Genomic DNA, 20,512 nt, shown 5'->3' on the forward strand with positions numbered 1-20,512 from the left:
CTGATGCGCACTGCAGTGCCAAGAAAGGCGTTATCTACCATCTTCATCTGAAACCTCTACAGTCACACTAATAGACACCAAGGCTCTCCAATCTTTACATCTCTCACTTTCACATTCTCTTTACTGAGAAACAAAGCAAGCCGTGACACTGTGAATAGCTGCTCATTCTAATGAATGGCTGGTACATGACAGACACTGAAGAAGGTACTATTATTAACCCCACTTCGTAAATGAGGAAACTGAGGCTGGGGATTAATTAACTTGCCCAAGGTGCCAAAGGTAGTTAAGTGTTGGAAGCTAGCTTTAAACCCAGGCCGTCTGACTCCAGAGCTGTTTGCTGGCGTTAACCTTTCCACCATGCTACCTATCTGATCTCCAACTAGACATATAGAGAATCTTTACATTGCTATCATTTCATTGGAAATTTTTCTTCCTTACGGCTGGTGGAGGAGGAAATCTCTGACATCATTACATTAGGTCCACATTTGGGTCTATATTCTTTCCATCCTGGCTTCACACTATCTGCTGCAAAATCCTCTCAAACTATCCTAGATACAAAAAAAAAAAAACAAAAACAAAGAAAGAAAGAAAAGGGCCCTTTCCTTGCTTTGTATCACTGAATAATTAGATTTTTAAACTTATAAACAAAAAACATTCATTCTGCATTTGTACAACGTGGGCACCAGCCTAGCACTAAGCTCAGAATCTATACCCAAATACTCGATTGTCAAGTCAGGCTTTTAATGGTTAGCAGTACGTTTCTTGTTTTATTGTGAGTTTTAATAGATTTTGGCATCACCCTTGTGGAATAGTCTTGGTGACACCGTTTTATGGTACCCAATGTGTTGACAGCAGTCTGGCAGATTAACGCTATAAAAGGTGGCCCACTGTCTGCTTACATTAGGTCCAGTAGCCAAGCAGGTTCATGCAGAAATGCCTGATTCATAAGCCCATCCAGGCTGTGCTCTACGCGCCGTTCACAATGGAGGCAGCAAGGTGTGCACAGGACGGCACCAGGTGTGATTAAAGTGACAGGCAGCTGTGAAATCTTTTTGCTAAAGATTAGAGGCTTAAGTTCCAATTTCAGATGCAGTCAGGTGATTTTCCTTTTTGTTCAGTAAACGAAACTGAAAAACACGAGTGACTGCCAACTGAAGGTTTTCTAATTTTTCACTCGTTACTGTATTTCACTGAATCTAAGACATACTTTTTTTTTTCACATTCCCATAGGTCAGAAGTAGGATCTTTCTTACAACTGACACCATCTTAGATGTGTATGAAATACAATAATAAAATGAAGTTGCATGTATTCTGGCTTCTATGGTTTAAGTTTTACATTACCATCAACCCATGTATTCATAATTAATTTAGGAGACGATGTTAAGATTTGTCTCTATTTTTCCTTTTCTTATCCTCCTCTGTTTGCCATAGAAGATACAATAAAGGATGTTTGAGATATATGAAAGGTCACATAACTTCAAGGAGACAAAAGCTTTGAAGCTATTTTATTGTAAGTGCAAAGCTGTTACCCTCCTATGAAGAAAATAGAGCCTGAAAGCTTCTCCAGGCTGCATGCGACCCAAATGCTTTCTTCTGTGAGAAAGACACAATTCCAAGGTGGAAGGGCTCCAGATGCTCAAGTCTTCCCACCAGCGTGAGTCGACTCGCTCCAAGACACAATAAGCCTTTAAACTCAAGCTCAAAACTCTCAAGGGGTTGGTTTCTCCTCCACCTCCCCAGTATCAAAATCATGCTCCCATATTTAAACAATTAGGTGAGATGCACTAGCACTGAAATCGGAGTGCTAAATGTTTAGTAAATACTAACCAAATTCAGATCTCATCTATACAAGTTTTTAAAAAAATGATTCTTGTTTTCTTTGATTTCAGAAAACTTAAGATAAAAAAAGAAGGCAGGGGTCTCCTAAATTCAACTTACTGCAGAACAAAATTTCTGTGAGATAGAAAAAATAAGCCAAATACTGCTCAGTGATCTAGAAAAAGGGAAAACCCTAAGAGGCAAACATTGGGGTATTCATTTCAGAAATGTAACTAGTTGAGATTATAAAGATTTCCCTGTTGGACTTCCCTGGTGGCGCAGTGGTTGAGAGTCCGCCTGCCGATGCAGGGGACACGGGTTTGTGCCCGGGTCCGGGAAGATCCCACATGCTGCGGAGCGTCTGGGCCCGTGAGCCATGGCCACTGGGCCTGCGCGTCCGGAGCCTGTGCTCCGCAACGGGAGAGACCACAACAGTGAGAGGCCCGCGTACCGCAAAAAAAAAAAAAAAAAAAAAAAAAGATTTCTCTGTCTATACCACAAAACACTGAAAACCTGTCAGGAGTTCTTTTTTCCACATCTGGTATAAGATAGCTTCTTGGGGTGGTGATGGTTGTTTTTCTTGATTATGAAAGTACCTTTCAGTATAAAATTTAGAAAATACTTAAGGATATAAAGATTAGAATAAAAACAACCCACAATCCAAATAACTAACATTTATGGAGGGCTAACAATGCAGCGAGCACCGTGCGAGGTGTTTCAGAAGCGTCGCTGCGTTAATCCCAACAGGCCTAGGAGCTAAGCACTGTTACCATCCCCCCGCCATAGCTGAAGAAACTGAGTCTCAGATAAGTTTAAAAATTTGCCTGTGGGACTTCCCTGGTGGCGCATTGGCTGTGAGTCCGCCTGCCAATGCAGGGGACACAGGTTCAATCCCTGTTCCAGGAAGATCCCACATGCCGCAGAGCAGCTAAGCCCGTGCGCCACAACTGCTGAGCCTGCACTCCGGAGCCCGCAAGCCACAACTACTGAGCCCACGTGCTACAACTACTGAAGCCCACGCCCCTAGAGCCCATGCTCCGCAACAAGAGAAGAGACCGCAATGAGAAGCCCGCTCGCCGCAACTAGAGAAAGCCCATGCGCAGCAACGAAGACCCAACACAGCCAAAAATAAATTAAAAATAAAAATAACTTGCCTGTGGTCATAGAGCTACTAAGTCAGTTGTCCAAAGTCACACAGCCAGTAAGTAGTTGGGCAGGGATTCAAACCAGACCTGTGTAACTCCGGAATCAGAGCTTTTAACTAAGTGAAACTGTCAATCCCTGAAACTACTCATTTTTAAAATTGATGTATTTTCCCTAGGCTTGTGATTTAATTTGTATAAAATTGGGACCACAGTTAATATATTCTTTTGTGCTCTACTCGTTGAGGCTTTATGTTGTTCAAAAGCGTGATGTGTAACGCCTGCATCATACTCTTAACATATGAACACAGCACACATTCAACCATTCTCAGTTTCTCACTGTCAGAAAAAAACACTGTGACCTCTTATTCATAACAGCTGATTGGATTTCAGATTCTTCCTTAGATGGATGACTGATATGACTGGAATGGCCATTCATAAAGGTCTGGACACATATAATCTCCAATTACTTTCCAAAATGTTTGTACTTGCTGAACCTTAGTCTGAACCTCAGACGGCAGTGATCGTGCAAGTCTCACCATATTCCGTCAGTATCAAAACTGTTTTTTAAATCTTTGCTAATGTGATTAGGAGGAAAAGTATCTCGTTTTAATTTGCATTTTGTTATTACTCCATAATTTGGGAATTTTCGTGTTTTTGGCAATTAAATTTTCTTCCTCTGCATGACCTGCTTATATCCTCTACTGCTTTTCTACTGGGCTGCAGCTGTTTCTCTACTGTATTTGTTGATGTGTCTTTTTAATAGATCCACACGCACACGTTAGAGCAGGTGAAGCATAAAAGGCGAGACGGTTCGTCCTAACGTCAGAACACACGCTCAGAAGGAAGCTCAACTATGGTGAACGGAATAACTTCCGTGTGTAATAACTGCGTAGCCTCTTAACAAACTCCCCAACTACCATCGTGCTGTTTTGATTCTGAAAGAGCAATAGGAACAATCCTGCAGAATTCGTTCGTGTTATTCTATGCCCACATTGTAAGGACATTTAAAAAAATAAAGTCAGACTACATGTGAAAACAGTTCCAAAATCATTTTTATAAGACACTGACTTTACTTAAAAAAAAAATTTACTATTTCGCTATTTTTTGGCTCGCAGGTTACACAGCTTCGTGAGTGATGTAGCTTTATTCTGGGAGCTTTCTAAAGTGACCTTTTATCTTTTCACACATCTCACCCTCCTCAAACGTTTCCTATTTGGGGATCTAATCTAAGTTCAAATCATCAAACCTTGGCTCTCCTGAAAAGAGGCTGCGAAGCCATTCTCAGCTCCGAGCCGGCCCCTGGAAGGAACGGGACTCACCCCGCTCCCCGTCCCCCCCCCGGATCTCCCCCTCTTCCCAGGTCTCCCCCGCTCCTCAACTCCCCTGGCCCTGGTGCAGCCCCACGGCGGCTGCCTATGCTATTTCAACAGCCTCTGACTTTTTGCCTCTAGTCCCTCTTCAAGCGCAATCCCCCACGCGTTGCCAGACTAACCTTTCAACTCCATTTCCATCACTTAACGCAAGTCAGGATCTCACCAGGTCTGAACTTCCAACTTCGCCACGGCCTATCCCCAACCCCGTCTGTCCAGCCCCTGCCCCTCTGCCCCCAGCCACCTCTGACCCTCCTGGGCCCAGGAACGGGGCTCCCTGCAGTCCCAGGAGGCCGGGAGGAGGGCAGGTGTATGGCAGGGCGCCCCTCTCCCTGGGGCCACGGGCCCCGCCCCTGCGGCTTGGTCTGGGGACCCTGGCCTCAACAGTATCTCTGTGTTTTCTGCTCCTGTCATTTCTCAGTCCCTGCAACCTATCAAAGGGCACAGGTCACACCTGCTGATTCCCTCCTCCACTACCAAGTCCCTGCCCGTAGCGCCACCCCTTTTCGGCACCTGACTACCTGCCGCGCTGTCCGGTTCCACCTCGTCACAGGTGTGCTACCCTGCAGTTCCCGGCCACGGTGAGCATGTTTAGTATCTCCCACAGAACTCAAGCTCCCCTTCACAGACGTTAAAGTCACAAGAATATTCTTAAGATCTGCACACTCATAATTCTTATCTGTCTCCTCAAAGAGTCCATACGAGAACAGCTTTCACCAGACACATCCATGTTTCCAAAACCCAAAAAGACGTCACGGTAAACCTTACCCAGAAATCACCATTTACCCTTTAGAGGTGGAAATCTGAAAACACTGTTGAATTTTCCCTGCTCCTTACTGGCCACGCCTTTGCATTCATGAAGTCCTTCCTACAGCCGACTTGGGTGCGGCCCTTATGTAAGAGCTCACTCCGCCGTGACCTTGGAGGCCCGTTTCTGAGGCCCCCTCCGGAGCAGCCACCGCGGAAGGCAGCCGTCTGCCCTGATGCCACTGCCACCACATGGTTCCCTGGCGCAAAGGGCACCTGCTCCAGCACAGTCCCTCAGGCCACGCTCGCCGCAGCGAGCGACTTCCCCCAAGAGGACTTCAGCTGCTAGTTGAACAGCTTTCCCTCCGACACCAGATTATTACACGCACATTACTGTGCTAACCTGCATACCCCTGGACCGCCGACCCACAGGGCATCTTAAGCACCTAATCAGGACACCTCGACCAGGAATAAAGAAAGGCCTTCCGACCGGACGCCGGGGACACGACACGGGCTGAGGCCTGAGGAGGGACTCTCACCTCCTCTCCCCACACACATTCTGAACCAGCTGGGGGACAGCCAGGCAGGGCTGGAGCCTGTCACTGGGGAGGCCAGGGAGGGGCCAGGCCGCAGGCACAGGGCAACCCCGCCCCGCCTGAGACGGAGCCTCCACTTTAAACCTGTCAGCCCGGCTACACCCGGAGGCGTGGAGCAGGACGCCTCTGCAGGAGCCTGGGTGCTTCCAGACCCGCAGTCGGGGCGGGAGGGCGCCCAAGGAGGACGCCGGGAGCGGCGAGGGAGGGCGGGGGTCTCCTCCAACCAGCGCAGGCAGGCGACGGTGATGACAGCCAGGGCTCAGCAGGCCGGGGACTGTGTTCTAACGGGCGGGCGGGGGTCTCAAGGGTGCAGTGCAGTGGAAGGTGCCCCCCTGAACTCAGAGGAGCCTGCAGTGGGCCAGCAAAGGTCAGGACGCGGGGCGGCACGGAGCACGTCGTTCGGACTCAGATGCTCAGATGCGGGGCTGGGCTTCAGGCAGGAAAAGGGGGGCCGGGGGGTGTTGAAAAGACTTCTGTTTCAGACAGGTGGGGAACATTAAGAACAGACGTCTGGGGGCGATACTGGAAATAAAAATACAGTCTTAGGAGTTAACCACCTGGAAACAGGAGCTGGAGCTGTGAGTCTGAACTGGGCCCTAGAGAAGCCGAGACGGGCACTCTGGGTGCAGGACGCAGGCTGTATTCAGAGGGCAGCAGAGGAATGAGGACCCCGGGGAGCAGGCCCAGGACGCGGACGGCACCTCCCAGCCACGGTCCAGGCCGGGGAGACAACAGGGCAAGAGGCCGGCACAGTCAGTGAGGAACGAATCGGAAAGGAAGGGAGAGGACAGAGCCCGGATGCCGCTTCCCATCACCTTCCGCAGAACACCCGGCTCTCAGGGAGAAGGACGCCGCCGAGTCCACCCACCAAACTCCCTGCCACTCTCGCTTTACGTGTTTGACCTGCCCTTGGAGACAACACCGCTTGGAACGGGTGCCCCTAAACAGTTACTGCTGCCTATTAAATCCACTAACACTTCTTTTTTATTATTATTTTTTTAATTTTTTTTGGCCGCATCATGTAGCATCCGGGAGTCTTAGTTCCCCGGCCAGGAATCGAACCCACGTGCCCTGCACTGGAAGCCTGGAGTCTTAACCACAGGATCGCCAGGGAAGTCCCCTAAATCCACTCACTTTTCATACCACATAGACTAGAACCACACATAAGACAAGTTTTTCATTATTCTGTGGCAGAAATGAAAATAAAATTTAACAAATACAACCCATGCTGCTCTCTGACCTGTTTACCGCCACCTTTGAAGTGGACTATACTTCCAAGCTCAACCATGTGTCCATCTTTACCTTTTATATAACTGGTATCTCAAATAGCAGCTACATTTCATTCATTTACGTGTAAGAGAATAACATTACTTGCGAAATTCCAAAATGTACTGTAAAAATATATGTTACCATTTTTCTGAACTGTTCTGTATTTCCATGGTACATTCACGGTATAACTAACATACTGGTCTAAACGTGTGGCCTTTTAGAATGTTATCAGAAGCACCTAGATAAAAATTCAGACTCTAGATGGCCCACAGAGATATTTTTCTTTTGAATTTTATTCTATTTTTTTTTTTATACAGCAGGTTCCTATCGCAGAGATTTTAATTCAGGAAAAAAACTGGCGTAGGGAATCTGCATTTGTTTGTTTGGCCGCGCTGCGAGGCTTGTGGGATCTCGGTTCCCCGACCGGGGATTGAAGCTGTGGCCTTGGCAGTGAGGGCACCAAGTTCTAATCACTGGACCCCCAGGGAAATCCCAGAATATGCATTTTTAACAAGCACCTCAGGTGACTGTGTTCATTCTAAGGCCCCAATAAATATCTATTTTATTATTCTAATTTTACCAGATGGACTTTTTAAATAATTATATAAGATCCTCAAAGTCACGTAAACAGACCCGTTTTACAGGTCCCTTGGAGAAAACAGATGAAAAAGCTACATCATCCAGCTCACCATTCTACTCTTCCTTAAAGACCAATCAATGCATTATTTCTGCGAAACCACCTTGTACCTCTGAATCCTGGTTGGGTGGAAGGGCGGGGAGCGGAGACAATTGCTGAAAAGCTACAGGACAGAGGCAGAGGCCAGGCTCGCAGCAGCTGCTCCCTCTTCCCCCAGAAACCACTATATACTGTTAGCTTTTCTGCCCAGGAATGAAGGACCAGCATTTTCTATGCAACTATCTCAAAACAGTGCGAAAAGGGAAAGCTGGGGTTCCTTTCACAAAATAGAATATTGGAAGAGATAAACACAAGAAAATTTAATAAGGATATAAATTAATGCTGTAATGCTTTGAATAAAAAGACCCGTTTTCTTACCTCTAGCCTGGAGCTGGCAGGCAAAGCAAATCAGATCACTTACTAAATTCAACAGCTGGCTCATGCAGTCTTTTTTAGAAGAGGTGCAGGTAGTTGAGCCATTTTCAGGTGTGCCAAGTGAAGATATTACTATTCTGAATGTTGTTATTATGGTGGTGGTGATCCATAAAGGATAATGCTGATGATGTGGGCATTTCTTTTTCTTAAAAATTTATTTATTTATTTATTTTTGGCTGCATTGGGTCTTCGTTGCTGTGTGTGGGCTTTCTCTAGTTGTGGCAAGCAGGGGCTACTATTCTTTGCGATGCACGGGCTTCTCACTGTGGTGGCTTCTCTTGTTGCAGAGCACGGCTCTAGGCACGTGGGTTTCAGTAGTTGTGGCTCACGGGCTCTAGAGCGCAGACTCAGTAGTTGTAGTGCACAGGCTTAGTTGCTCCACGGCATGTGGGATCTTCCAGGACCAGGGCTCGAACCTGTGTCCCCTGCACTGACAGGTGGATTCTTAACCACTGCGCCACCAGGGAAGTCCCTATGTGGGCATTTCTTCAAGTTCTGAAGAGCCTGAACTACAACAAGCGACTGACAGTCGGTCCCCTATGTCACCAATCCACCAGCAAAAGCTGGGCTTCCGTGCAGATCCTCAGGCAGTACATCACCTTTCGTTCACACCATGACAAACACCACGTTTCCCAGGTACTCCACGGTGACACCGCCTGCCTGCCCACAATTCAGGTACAGCCGTGTCACCACCCATGGGCTGAACCATGTGGGAAATTACCTGATTGCGTCATTTTATTGCATCCCTACTAAGTATGTGACAGCACATGAGACAGGGTTCTCTTTATCTTGCTCGACCCCAGCAGCTAAACGAAACGGCTCTCAACAGCCCACAGCAGCCACAAAGCTCCCTATAAACTTGAACTTTGCTTCAAACACCAGCCTAGATTTTTATTTTTTGTTTTTTAATGAGAGGAGAAAATGGAAAACTTAAAATGCCAATTCTGGTGATAAACCTAGCTCTCTGAAACTTAACACAATCAGAAAAAAGTTAAAATTTCAAGTGCACCAAAAATAGCAAAACTTCAAGTTTTAACAAGAGATTTACTGTACTTAAGCTGGACAACTATCTGTTCAGTTGTGAAGGAATAAAACCCATAAACATATACAGAATCTAGATATGTCACCATAGAATAGTTCTAAGACGCAAAGGAGTATTAGGATTTGGGATACTATCGTTTTTTTGTTTTTTTGTTTTTAAATCCCCTGAAAAAGGAACACACATCCACCCCGTAACATATGAGCCTACCTACTGCTGTATACATCTGAATCTGAGACCTACTGACACCAGGCAGCGTGCAGCTGCAGGGGACGGCCCGTCGTCCTGCATGTGAGCAGAAGCGGTGTGCAAGTACTTCCTTGAGTCTGGCTGTTGACTAGGTTAAGTATTTACCAAGAGCGAGTGCTACGGCTGGGAGCTTAGGGAACATCCTGTCTTCTTTCCTGAGCAACTCAAGTCCTCTGCAGTGAGACAAAGATGCTCCATGAACTAATACACCTTGGATAAACCCTGGGAAGAAGCTCTGAGGACAGCCAATTCTGTAGCAAGCGGAATACTCTGATGTTGGCCACGTCTTGGACTGATAAAAACAGGGTAGAACACTAGTAAGTCTTACAATAAGTGAGTGTCTTTTCGGTAGAAAGTGTTTGCAATCGATAAGGTATGACTTGTGAGGAAAAGAAGCCTCCCTGATGCTAATGCGTTCATGGGCAGCTCTGGGCCGTTCAACGTCACTCCCAGAGGTGGGCCTTGAAAGCACAGGTGTGTAAGCCTTGAGACGGATGCTTCTAAGGCCAAGGTCATTCTGATGGGAGCCTCCAAGGCAACTTCTGCAGAGAGGTTAATGCTACATGGTCTTAAATAAGCTTGTCCTGATTTGAGTCCCAACTCCACCATTAATAGCCGTATTCTTGGGCAAATTTATTAAACAATCTCTAAAACTCCATTTCCTCACCTACATAATGGCAACTGTTGCTCCTACCTCAGCGATTTGATTAATCCTACTTTGGTAGTCAGTGACCAACAGTCCACGTAAGTAAACAGGTTAGCAAAATGCAAACTCAAATAAAGCCTACGCTCCGCACGTGGTAGCTACTGAGATCAAACCCTTAGAGTCACTGTTATTCAAGAAATGGGTTCGAGGGCTTCCCTGGCGGCGCAGTGGTTGAGAGTCCGCCTGCCGATGCAGGGGACACGGGTTCGTGCCCCGGTCCGGGAAGATCCCACATGCCACTGAGCGGCTGGGCCCGTGAGCCGTGGCCGCTGAGTCTGTGCGTCTGGAGCCTGTGCTCCGCAATGGGAGAGGCCACAACAGTGAGAGATCCGCATACCGCAGAAAAAAAAAAAAAGAAAGAAATGGGTTCGAGCCCTGTTCCGGGAAGATCCCACATGCCGCAGGCCCGCAAGCCACAACTACTGAGCCCGCGTGCTACGACTACTGAAGCCCGCGCACCACAGTAACGAGTATCCCCCGCTCGCTGCAACTAGAGAAAGCCCGTGCAGCAACGAAGACCCAACGCAGCCAAAAGTAAAATTAAATAAATAAATTATTTAAAAAATTTTAAAAAAAAAGGCAGCAGCAGCTTCTCCAATTTTTCAACCTTGCAGTAAGGACGGAAGAATACGGGGAGCTTCCACAGGCTCATGTCTGTCAACTGTTTCTACTCTGTCCCATTTCATTTTCCCTTTAGAGTCTCTTTTCAGTGAAAATAAAATAGGATAAAACAAAACAAAAGCTGTCTTCGTTCCATCTCTCCCACTGTCATGCCAATCTGGAGAGCAGCGGGATTCCAAGGAAGCTGCCCCACAGCCTCACCTTTGCAGAGGCAGGGAACCTTTTCGCTTTCTCCTTGCTACTCCTATCCCAGATCCCACCCCAAATCTACCCATTTTAGATAGCTTCTTGTCCGTTCCTTAAGCAAGGCACAGAATTTGGGGGAAAAGGACCGGCCCCGACGTTCAGAGACTTGAGGACCTAGAGTTACAGATTTTGAGAACACCGTGTACCTCTCCAGTCTATACTGGAAGGTTCTAACGCTCCAGAACGGATGGAAGATGCCCACCACTGTTTACCCAGGCTAACATCTCCCACCGACTACGGAGAACTGCAGGTTTGGGGAAAACAGGACTGACGGGTTCCCTGGTAAGACAGCCACAGCTCAGCCAGCAGACGGGTAGCTCTGTAGCCAGAAAGCAACTGCTCCTTCAGATGTGCCATTTCTAGTGTCTGGAGTATCCGAGCTGCCTCTGCGTAGTCAATGAGAGGACTAGGTGAATAACATCCAGTTCTGTGCCTGGATACAGGCACACACCCATGTTAATTCTGATGTCGACTTCTGAGGAAAGGTGAAAACCGTGCAGCCAGGATCCACTGCAGGCCTCTCGTGCTTGGCCAGTCATGATTTAGGATCCGGGGACTTTTTAAATTAAAACCAAGACACATGGTTTGATAAGTTCAATGACTACCAATTAGCTAGTAACTACTCAATAAATATGCCTTACGCTATACCAAGTGCTTTAGGTGGGATACCTCATGCAATCTTCTGCCGTTAGTAACCCTGGCTGGTTGAGAGTATTATTGTTCCTATTTTTCTGATTCACTAGCTGATCCTTCTGACGCCACAACTCAAGCTCTCGGCCACCACGGAATAAAACCTCCACAAGAACAACTGCTCTCCTCATCTCCGTGGGAGAGGAAGGGCATTAGGGTGAAAGGCATGGAACCCAACTGTCTTAGGGGTCAAGATATCCAAAGATGTATGCCCCCCATGAGTAGAGTAGGCACAAAAAGAGAAAGTGTGGACAGAAGAGCCCAGCTTTCCTACTATGTCACCACATGGGAACATTACTACCCTTAAATTTTAGACGTATCCAAATAATCCCTCAAAACCACTAGAAGTGAGAGTAAAACTTTCAGATGTAGCATGCCCCTACAGCTAACGTAAGCTCCTGAAAAATCTGCAAAGCCACACAATCGTGCCCACCCTGAGGAAGTCAGGGAGGGCCCTGGTGGACTCGATCAAGTCACAAGGACACCAAAAAGGCCTATGAGGACCAATGTCAAACAGAGCACCTTTGAAACAGAGCCCCAACCAAAGACAGAGAGTCCCAGGAAGGTTCTCCCTGCACACGAAGATCAATGTCTGACCTATAACAAAAATAAACGGGTAGGGCTTCCCTGGTGGCGCAGTGATTAAGAATCTGCCTGCCAATGCAGGGGACACGGGTTCGAGCCCTGGTCTGGGAAGATCCCACAGGCTGTGGAGCAACTAAGCCCACGCGCCACAACGACTGAGCCCATGCTCTAGAGCCCCCGAGCCACAACTACTGAGCCCGCGAACCACAATTACTGAAGCCCACACGCCTAGAGCCCGTGCTCCGCAACGAGAGAAGCCACCGCAACGAGAAGCCCGCACACCGCAACGAAGAGTAGCCCCCACTCGCCGCAGCTAGAGAAAGCCCGCGTGCAGCAACGAAGACCCAACGCAGCCAAAAATAAGTAAAATTTTTTTAAAAATTTAAAAATAAATAAATGGGTAACATTGTTACTATACAAACTGGCAGAAACAAAGATACAAAAAACAAAATAAACAAAAAAACTGTTTCAAGATAAATGTTCAGCAGATGATGGCTTTTTCTCACGATGGTCTGCGGATGCCACTGTGGGCAGTGCCGATAAAGCCAATGGCTCAGCTGATGCCAGGAGGAGCAGAGAGCCCTGACGGGGTGGCTGTGTCTCTTGAGCGCAGGCTTGCTGAAAAGTTGTATGGCTGGACTGGGATCCTCTAGGACGGGATGTCAATGCCCCTCCCCTAGTCACCCTGGCCTCGTTTTCTTACAGCTTCGTTTCTCCCTCTACCCCCCCCCCCCAGTTTGCCTACGTAGGGCACCTGGCTCATGAGGTTAGCGGAAGTACCAGGCAGTAACGGCTACACTGGAGGAGAAGAGAAAGGAGAAGGCCAAGATCCACCACCCGAAAAAGAAGCAGCTCATGAGGCTACGGAAGCAGGCCGAAAAGAACATAGAGAAAGGGCTTCCCTGGTGGCGCAGTGGTTGAGAGTCCACCTGCCGATGCAGGGGACACGGGTTCGTGCCCCGGTCCGGGAGGATCCCACGTGCCGCGGAGCGGCTGGGCCCGTGAGCCATGGCCGCTGAGCCTGCACGTCCGGAGCCTGTTGCTCCGCAACGGGAGAGGCCACAACAGTGAGAGCCCCGCATACCGCAAAAAAAAAAAAAAAAAAACATAGAGAAGAAAATTGACAAATTCACAGAGGTCCTCAAGACCCATGGATTCTTAGTCTGAGCCCAATAAAATTGACTGTTTATTCTTAAAAAAACAACCAAAAAACAAAAAAACAAAAGATAAATGTTCAGGGTTTTCATACTTTTTCTCATATAATATTAAAGTCAGCAACTTGGAAGCTTTTCTGGATTTATCAATTAGCATCTCTCACTTGCGACCAATCGCGCTCTATCATCCACTTTTTATAATAATTGAACAAAGTGACTGTTAAGATATATTAAGGTAGTTTATACATAGTTCCTCCCCCAGAACAGGTAAATGTTCTGACCGAGGACAGTATTTCCCTCCACAATTACCTAAGTAATGTATTCATTTCTACCACACCCATGTTTGGCCACAACCGGCTCCTAAAATGCGATCAGTTTCCTCCATGGGGAGCACCAGCTATCTTCCGGGAGTCCAAGGACCTCGTCCCAATACATAACTAGCAACAGAAAGCGGCACCAGGAAGACAACCATGACAAGGACAAAATGTGGCAAAGTCTGCTCACCGGAGGGTCCTCTTCCTTGTATGAGCAAGCAAACTCCTATTAAGCAAGTAAGAAAGTACCATATATCAAGGTAGATAACAAAGTTTCCCTCTTCTCTCCCCTTCCACTGACACCACCAGCAATCCTTGGTGGGCTCGCCATACACCAACATCTTTGGGGGGAAGCTGGCAGACTATTCTGGGAAGTTTTAGAATGCCGCTAGCAATGGAAAGAAGGCTGAAGCAACAGTTTCACGGTCCGCTATCGGCCACCTCAGTCACATGCTTCAAGAGCTCGTGAACTTCCTCCTCAGACCAGGTCCTGATCAGGTGCTCCCTACCTCGGAGAGCAGCAACCCCAGCCAGCCGGCCATGCAGCGAATACACTAGAAACCTACGCTCCCTGACACCTTCCTCTCCCTGAGAACAAATCTGTCTTCAAATACAAGTCATTGGGCCTCCTAAATATCTCTCCAACCTGTCCACTTCTCCATCTCCACGACCACCAGTCTAGCCCAAACCACTGGTCCTTCCCACCCCGTGGACCACAGCAATAGCGGGCAGGATGAGGTTCCCAGCCTATTCTCTCTCCTCTGCCCCACCCACCAATTCAGTCTTCAAAACACAAGCCTGCTCATGTCAAGCCCGGCTTAACACTCACCAGTGGCTCTGCTGCTTTTTTTTTAAATCCCAAATTCCATATCCTGTAAGCCCCGCCCAAGCTGGCCTGTGCCCGCCTCTTGCATGTCATCTAGCTGCTCTCCGTGGGCCTCAGACACGCTGCCTCCCTCCAGGTGGGCTAGCACTGCCCCTTTCTCCTACCATCGCTTGGACGGCAGCGCTGAAGCCGCTCCTAACAGGTGACTGTCCTTCCTCCCAGTCCGCCGCCCAGCACCTATGACGTTGCGGTGGCTCTATTTTTCGCGTGGGTCTTTTATGTCTTCTCCTGGCACCACTGTATTCCTAACTCAGGCACAGCGCAGCGCCTTTGAGGTAGCAGGTACCCAATAGACACTTGAGCCGATGAACAAGAAAACAGGTGAAACAGGAAAACTGATCACAGCCCAGTCACTAGCCACTAGAGCCAAGCCTGGCACCTACAGCAGTGGTGTAAGGTCAAAAGGACCACTGAAGAAAGTGTCTTTGATGCCACATGGCCACAAACAAACAAGCTCAGGGACCAATCGGCCTCTTACTGCCAAGTAATGCTTCTTCATTACTATTCTACCTTATTTTTATTCTTAAAAAGATAGTTTTTACTTTTCAAAATAAAAACAAAACAAAAACCTCCAAAAATATTTCCCTGAGAAAACAATTATGTTTGCAGTCACCTAACATTAGTTAAAGGTACTGGAACCTAGTTACGGTAATGAATACGTGCTTCTATAATGAAAACAATAATCAAGTCTCAGAATAATTTTCTCTGCATTTCTCTAGATGGATAATCATACCTCCCCGCTCCCCGCCTCCCCAAAAAAACCTCCAAACCACCGCACAGAGGCAAATACAACGCTGTTGGCTTAAGAACACCCTTAAGAGCTACGTGAGCATAGGCTATAGGATGCTTAAGCCAAAAGGTGCTTTTGAGTCAGAACATAAGAGGAAGAGCTAGTCTCTTCCCGAAGCAGCTCAGTCATCCAACAAAGACCAACCCGGCACTCCCCTGCATGAGCACCCAGCTAGGCACCAGGAAGACAACCATGACCAAGGCAGCTCTGCCGGCAGTAACTGGGTGGCCAGCCAGAGACGGCTCCTTTAATTAATCCTCTGGGCTTTAGTTCCTCAATCTGTAAAATGAGAAAGTTCAACTAGCTCTCCAAGGTCCTCATGCTCTAAATATCCAAAGATTTACTAACGACTGTAAGATGAATTTCTACTTGACAATATCATTATGATTTCCTGTTTCTATTTATTATTTTTATCACACAGGTGTGGTTTCATTTAAGAATTTTAATATATTGATAAAAGTAAAATATAAAAGAACGGTACTAATGTTTTTAATTACCATCCCAGCTCTTAACTACCACCATAATCAGCTATGGGGTTTTGCCATAAGTGCAACTGAGTAATACCCAAATTAAAATAAATCATTACATCTTCATATTTTTTGTAGAAAAACAGAAAAGTGATAGAAATAGAAAAGTGATCATTTACTCCCAATTTCTTTCATATTTTTACATCATCCATCATCTTTGAATGTCAAAGTTTTCTTTAAAAAAAAAAAAAAAAAAACTAGGACAGAATAATAAAGATCTCCAGAGAAAAAGGAAAATTTTATCTCCCAAACTGATAAAGCTATAATGGCTTTAGAAACCTGATAAGATATAACAATACAAAATTCTGAATTTCTAAAAGGGCATAAAAAGAATACTCTTTTAAAGATATACAAAAGTGTCCGAGTGAATGAACAAGACAATTAAAGAGTCACACAGCGCCATCATGTTCCCGACATCATCTCACCATCATCACCCCAGATGCTCCTTCCCCATCTACCTTAGTGAATTTAGCTCTGTGACCTGCATCTATCTAAGTGCTGGTTTGTTTACATCTAGAAAGCATCTGAATACTGGAAGCAAATCAGTTGATTACAAAGCTGAAATTTTAAGGGTCATTTTTTTGCAGCCACACATTTTGCTCAGCCCTGACTAAGCATTTTTATTCTTGCAATGCCTTATTTATAGTAGATGTCTATAAGACGGCCATGACGACTACTATCAAACCTGAAAGGCCATGTACGGATAATAAAAGATGCACAATAACAACACGTCCAAAGCTGATCTTAAAAGTTAAAATATGAGTACTTGGTTACCTATAGAACGCGCTCTCCTAGTAGATGGTAAACTCTGTGAGGGAAAGCACCGCCTCTTATTTGTCGTTTTACACACCGAAAGCTTGCCAGTGATTGCTGAATCAAAAGTAACCAAATGGATGGTGACACTTTCTCAAGCACAGGGAATAAAATGCTCTTCGGCTAGGTTTGAAATAACTACTCTAAACTCGGCACTGAGATTGCTCTTACGGGTTACACAGCATGTACGTAGAAGCACTCCGACTGTATTTTCTCATAGACGAAAATATTCTTTTACTTTTGACCTTTCTGCCTAAAAACTATACAATAGGTAATACATTACTGACTGCATCTGTATGAAGAAAAAATTGTCACATTTCTTTGATACAGTTTTATAAAGGTACTCCCCATGGTATTCATTTTAACTCAATAAAAGTAAGACGCTCATGAAAAAAGTTTTGGAAATAGTCCTATAAGTCGAACTGATTAACAACTAAACCAAGTACAGGAGAATCTATGAAAGTACTCCTTCAAAATTAAGTTACCAGACCTGCTATTTTAAACTCAACTTAGGTATTCTCAACTTGGGGAAAAAAAACAAAAGTGCTATTTTTTTTCCTCAAAAGAGGAAAATAATGTTTGAGTTTTTAACCATCACCGTCACCTATAAATGACCTACATTTCTCTATCCTGACTTTCAAAATTAAGACATAGAAAAGGAAGCAATTTTTTTAATTGACGTAAAAATAATTTCATTGATTAAACCAATATAATTAGAGTTTGGAATTCACATACCAGTCCCTTTATTATAATTATTCATTTCTTATCAAGAAACTCATTTGAATCCTGAAAAACCTAGAACAGAATTCAAGCTTCAATTTACTGGCTTGCACAGAGGGAGGAAAAAAAATAGAAAATATCAACAGACTATAAACAATAAAATCCATAGTGCTAGAAAACAATTCTTGAGTGTTATGGTGATGAAATTCACCTGTTACAAGCCTCACAAAAATCCATCATGTCCCTTTAGCTGGTTACCAAAAGGGCGGGGGGGGGGATGTCATAATTTCACTATTTGGCAAAACAAGAAAACTTAGTTTCTAAAATTTGCTGCAAGTCAGCTTTCCACTTCCAAATTCTGTTTACCTTGTAACTTTTTTCCACAGAACAGATTTTTCAGGGAAAACAAACTTTCTGTGAACAAATCTGGAAGACATAAAATGTCTCCCACTTACTATCACCTAGAAAGGCAAACCCAGTCCTGCTCCGTGCCCCAAGCATCTAGCTTTCAGCCTCTTTATTATCATTGTCAATGAATGGGCCCCAGTCAAATGAAAGCTGCCATTTTAGGGTAAAGACTGGAGGGCTTCTGTTGTGCAACAGCAAGACAAAAACACTCCGCGACAGATGTACTCTGGGGGCTGGGAGGCGGATTCAACTTCGCAGAATCACTGCTCAAGTTATTTCTGAAATAAGAAATTACCTACTACTTACACATTGCTACAATCTAAACGGAATTATAACTGGGATAAATCAGGTTCCCATGCTGCTAAGATCACAGTCACTACGATTTTTTTTTTTTTTTTTTTTTTGGCCATCGTTAGACTAGATCTGTGAGGAAATAAGGATAAGTTTTGTGTGGTTTGTTGTTGTTGTTTTCTATTTGATTATTACCTTTAGTGAGTACTCCCACCTCCCCTTATCGGGAGACAAATGGGGGGAAAACACACTCAACCTCTTTGAAAGGTACTGCCCACTGCAAAGACGGCTTTAATGAGAATTTTCAGAAAATAAAAATCAGGGCCTTCACATAATCCTTTAGAAATAAGTTAAAATATTTAATGCAGCCCAAAAATCAAGCCCAGAGAATGGACATATTTCAAGATAAGTTCTTTAAATCGATGGCTAGATAATATACAATGGGAAACTAAAAAGTATACTTAGCAAGTGGAGAGCTGGATAGTGTATCTAATTCTAGCAATTCAAAAGGAAACTCTCCATGTGGGTTGCTACTTTTCTTTTGTCCATTGTCTGTTTGGAAGAGGAGGAAAAAAACTAGTTTAAAAACGAGGCGTGAACAGTCCCTAAAAGTGACCTCCAGGAAAACCGGCCGCCGGGTAGCAGAAGCACTCCCCGCGCGTCCGATCGACGGGGGCGCTCACAAAGCCGGCGGGCGGGCGGGCGGCCGCGAGTTCGGGGTGCGCTCCCACGGCGCGGGGCTCCTCGAGGCACAGCCATCCGGAGAAAGGCGGCTCGGTAATGATGGCTGCTCGGGGCCGGCGGCTCCTTCCCCGGAGCCTCCCGACCCCCCGCCCCCCCGCGCCCGGGATCCGCCGCCCTCCCCCGCCCCCCGGCCGCGTTCGCCCCGCGCCGACGCGACCGCCCCGCACCGCAGCCCTCCGGGTGCCCGCGCCCCCGCACCCCCGGTGCCAACCAAACAAACAACGCGTCCCCCACCGCCCTCCTTCCTCTGCCCGCTGACCGCCTGGCCTCCAGCCACCTCGGCCGTTCACGCCCCGAACGGCGGATCTCGGCGGGGGCAGAGCGCACCCGGGCCACCCCGGGGGCCACCTGGTGACACCCCCCCTCGGCGTTGACCCCCGGAGGACTCGGGGATGGGGGAGCTGAGCTGCCTCCGGGGGCTTAAAGTCGCTATTATGCAGCCGCCGCCGCCGTTGGCCCGGCCAGCTCGGCAAGGTGGGGTTCCCTCCGCGCCGCGCCTCCCCGCGCTCGCCCCGACCCTGCTCCCTTTCTTCTCCTCCTCGCGCACTTGGGAGCCGCCGGGGAGCCCCGGGAGCCCCCGGCTCCGGGCTCGCAACTCCGCGCCCGCGGCCGGCACGGGCCGGGCTCGGGACGCCCCCCGCGCCGCGTGTTCGCGCCGCCCCCGCCCCACGCGGCGCCCCGCGCACTTTCCTCGCCGCCGACCCACCTCGCCCGGTGGCCGTCCCCGCGCGGGCCGGCGCCGCCGCGCCAGGATGGACGCACTTTGTTCGCGCCGGTGCGGCCGCCGCTCCCGGCGAGCGCGGCGTGGTCGGTCCGGGGCGGGGGGCGGGGGCTGGAGGCGGGGGTCGCCGCCGTCCCCGAGCCGCCGCCTCCGCTGCTCAGCCGCCCCGCGCCCGCGCGCCCATCGCCCACTCGCACTGGAGTTGCAGCCCAACTTTTCCTCCTTCCTTTTTCTTTCGAATGGAGCCGGCAACTCGTGCTCGGCGCCGGCGGGAGGAAACGCGCTCGCGCTCCCCCGCGCGCAGACACGCTCCCTCCTGTCCCCCGTCCCCCCCCACGCCGGCAGCACAACAAAAAGCCATTTACATGCGAGGAAGTGACCCTCGGCCGGACCGCGCGCCGCCGCCGCCGCCGGCCCAGCGGACGCAGGCAAAAGTTGGGTCGCCGGGCGGCGCTCCGGGCGCGGGTTCGGGCCCCGCGGGCGGCGACGCCGGCGACACGGCCCGGGCGGCGCTGCGCTCCAGCGCCGGCCCCGGCCCCCGCCCGCTCTAGCCCCTCGCCCCGCACACGCCCAACTCCTCGCTCCCAACTCCTCGCGCGGCCCCGGCCCCGGCCCGGAGCGATTTCCTGCCGCCGCCGCCCCTCCTGGGGGCGCCCGGCGAACTCTCGCGCTTACCGGGTCGGGCGGGCGGGAGGGCTTCTCCGCTGCCCTGTGCCGAGGGGGAAACAAAACGCAGAGCGGGCTCCGGAGTTGGCTCGGCGGCCGCGGCCAGGGGGTTGAGTCCTCGGGCGCGGAGTTGGCCGGGGGCGAACGCGGCTCTGGCGAGTTTCAGGGTCTCCGGGTCCCCGGGTCGCCTCCTCAGCGGCGCTCCTTTGTGTAATTGCACTCGATTCAAGTTTAATCCGATAGTTCCCGAGCACGAGCGCGTCCGCACTACCACGGCTCAACCCCC

At 48.3% G+C, this 20,512-nt stretch overlaps 1 protein-coding gene and 1 non-coding gene across 4 annotated transcripts in view; one reads left to right on the forward strand and one right to left on the reverse strand.

The window, feature by feature from the left end:
* CHD7 (chromodomain helicase DNA binding protein 7) overlaps positions 1–20,506 on the reverse strand; it is a 179,054-nt gene extending 158,548 nt beyond the window's left edge. For all 3 annotated transcript variants that reach the window (XM_027128031.1, XM_027128030.1, XM_027128029.1), the window contains exon 1: positions 20,236–20,506. The gene's annotated coding sequence lies outside the window, so the exon portion shown is untranslated. The remainder of the gene's footprint in view (positions 1–20,235) is intronic.
* Positions 12,676–12,762, forward strand: LOC113631585 (small nucleolar RNA SNORD35). The gene has a single exon (XR_003437448.1). It is a non-coding gene; the product is annotated as a small nucleolar RNA SNORD35 (small nucleolar RNA).
* Positions 20,507–20,512: the final 6 nt, after the last annotated feature.

Source organism: Aethalodelphis obliquidens, unplaced genomic scaffold (genome assembly GCF_003676395.1).
Source record: "Aethalodelphis obliquidens isolate GAN/ISIS:26980383/991018 unplaced genomic scaffold, ASM367639v1 scaffold33, whole genome shotgun sequence".
Classification (NCBI taxonomy): domain Eukaryota; kingdom Metazoa; phylum Chordata; class Mammalia; order Artiodactyla; family Delphinidae; genus Aethalodelphis; species Aethalodelphis obliquidens.